This window comes from Apodemus sylvaticus, chromosome 21 (genome assembly GCF_947179515.1).
Source record: "Apodemus sylvaticus chromosome 21, mApoSyl1.1, whole genome shotgun sequence".
NCBI lineage: Eukaryota > Metazoa > Chordata > Mammalia > Rodentia > Muridae > Apodemus > Apodemus sylvaticus.
Genome location: NC_067492.1, coordinates 624,449 through 627,407, shown reverse-complemented (window position 1 = coordinate 627,407; position 2,959 = coordinate 624,449). Strand labels below are relative to the sequence as shown.

General features: G+C 42.3%; 1 non-coding gene across 1 annotated transcript; it reads left to right on the top strand.

Annotated features, from left to right (window-relative positions):
* The first annotated feature begins 2,624 nt into the window (after positions 1–2,624).
* Positions 2,625–2,728, top strand: LOC127672221 (U6 spliceosomal RNA). The gene has a single exon (XR_007974879.1). It is a non-coding gene; the product is annotated as a U6 spliceosomal RNA (small nuclear RNA).
* The last annotated feature ends 231 nt before the right edge of the window (positions 2,729–2,959 follow it).

Here is a 2,959-nt window from a genome sequence, read left to right as displayed (position 1 = left end):
ACAAACAGGAGGGCAGAAAATACTTTTGTATATAAAAGTCTAAAAGTGAATTCCTTTCACTGCCAAAGCTAGTGAACTCAGAGCTATGATGCAACTGTGCTACTAGGAAGAAGCCCATCTTTGCTTTTTCCTGAGATCCACAACAGGAATGAAAAGTTCTTCTGAACTATATCTGTTCATTTGCCTTCGGGAAGGTGGAGACATAGGCCCTTTTACTGCCATGCTCGAATCTAGAGCATGATTAGTTCAGAGCATGTGCATTCCAAGTTTGTCAAGTCTGGGAAATGAGATGTTAATATGAATTCAAGTCTTTCTGCACTTCTCCCAAAACTTAGACTGTCTTTCTTTAAATGTGTAAGGATTTGTGCCAGGTGGAATCCTCTATGAGTTTGCTTTTCTCTTTGCTTGTGTGCCAGGCCCAGCACTCAGCACTATAGAGAGGACCAGAGCAACAGATGGAGTGTTCTTTCTGCTTTCTATTTCTCCAGGGACTTGGTGAATCTAGAACTTATTTTTGAATAGCTTTTAATACCCCCTCCCTCCTCTCTTTCTCTCTTCTCTATGAGATAGAGCATTGAATAGCTCTGACTAGACTCAAACTCCCTATGTAACTAAGATTTTTTTTTTATTTTGTAAAACTATTTTACATTGATTTATGTAATGAAGCAGACAGGGCTCATATCACCAAGCACTTGTGAAGATCAGAGAACAACTTGGAGAATTCAGTTCTCATAACTCTACCATGTGGGTTCTTGGGTTCCAACTCATCCACAAATACTCTTTACCCACTAACCCATCTTACTGACCAAACTTAAACTTCTGAGCCTCCTGCCTCTGTCTCCTGACTGCTGGGATTTCAGGCATGTGTTACCATACCACATTTTTTTCTGCAGATGAAGCCTGAGATTTCATATATGACAGGATTCTACCAACTGACATATATGCCCAAAACAACTTCCAACTTTTCTTAAAACTTGCTTTGGAAAGCATACATTATGGCACATTCCTTTAAAGCCAGCACTTGGGAGGCAAAGGCAAGCAAATCTACATGGCACATGAAAGCAACACAAAAGTAAAATGTGTTCTTTTTACAAACTATGATGAGAATGTTTGTATTTGTAGGCCTAAAGAGATAACTATGTGGCTAAGAACATTTAATGCTCTTGCACAGGACCTAGATTCAGTTCCCAGCATCCACATGGTGGCTCACAACCATAAGTTAACTCCAGTTCCAGGGTATCTAACACCTTCTTGTGGTCTGTCAGACACTCATGCAATACACACATACATGCAGACAAAACTCTCATATACAAAAATCAAATTTTTTTTCAAGATGGGGTTTCTTTCTCCTCAAACTCTCTCTGTAGACCAAGCTGGCATTGAACTCTGAGGTCCTCCTACCTCTTTCTTCCAAATGCTCGAATTTAAGGTTATGTGCTACCACAACTGACTTAAGTATTTTCTTTTTAAATTGGGGGTTTGCTTTGTTTTGAGACAGAACTTTACTCTGTTTCCCAAGTTAGTCTCAAACTTGAAACAATCCTCCTATCTCAGGTGCTTAAGAGTTGCAATTATATTCCTGCATTACTATGTTGTGAATTTCTGGCTGAACCTGGCTTGGCTCTTTAATTAGACATTGGTATACTTAAGGACTTATAAATACCTATCTCTTTTAGCTACTTACCCTGACCTGTTTTAACACAGCCTAGAATTACACAAGCAAACAAAAAGAAAGCAAACAGAAAAGATATAACACAACTAACAACCCATTGGTAATGATGAACTTTGTCCAGGGAGGAAGTTCAGGCCAGGTCCACAGAAAGGAGGTAAGTATACTGCCTGCTGGAGGGGACAGGGTAAGGAGGAGAGGTGTTTCACACAGGAAATGCCATTTGCAAAGGTCTAGAGGTGTGAATGTATGTAATACTTTGAAAGAACAGTCAGTAGCTCCACTACAGAGCATGCAATGCCTGAGGCAGAAAGGCATGCTAGGTCTCAAGAGGGAGCAATGAGTGAGGGCTGAACTGTCTTGTAAAAAGGGTTGGCAGTTCCTCCTATTAAGATTGGAAAACCCTCAGTCCTTCTCCCAACTTTTCCACAAGATTCCCTGTGCCTAGTGACTTGAGGTGCAGTGACTTGAGGTGTCATTGGTAGAGGGGTGGTGGTGGTGGTGTGGCTCAGGAGGGAAAGGGATGGGGGTGGGGGAGGGGCTGTGTGAGAAGGGATTGGGAGTTGGAGGCTGTAATCGAGATATAAAAAGGATTCTTTTAAATATTTTTTTTTCTTTAAGATTGGAAAAGGCACTGCTTGGAAAAGCTGGCTTCCTCACAGTGGGGACATTCCTGACTTCTCACTTAGATAGTGTTTACCCCCATGTGCTTTCCTTACCTTTTTCTTCAAACTAATTTGTTTTCCTCTTGGGCACCCAGAAAGACCACAGTGTCTGCACTCTGGCTATATGGAACTTGGTCCCTGAGTTCCAATGAGATATGTCTAGTAAAATGGATACCCCTTCTAGAATCATCTACTGGAGAGCCCGCAAATCCCCAAAGCCCAAGGTGAAAGAATCACAGGTCCCTGAGTCACTTCATAGGAGACTATCTACCCATAACAATTGGACAATGGTGCTTGCTTCGGCAGCACATATACTAAAATTGGAACGATACAGAGATTAGCATGGCCCCTGCGCAAGGATGACACACAAATTTGTGAAGTGTTCTATATTTTTGAACTGAGCACAGGGTCCCCAATGGGAGAGCTAGAGAAAGGACCCAAGGAGCTGAGGGGGTTTGCTGCACCATAGGAGGAACAACAATATGAGCCACCTAGTACTCCCAGAGCTCCCAGGGACAAAAACATCAACCAGATAGTACACATGGTGTTACCCATGGCTCCAGCTGCATTAGGCAGCAGAGAATGACCTACATCAAAGGTAGGAGAGGGCCCTGGTCCTGGAAAG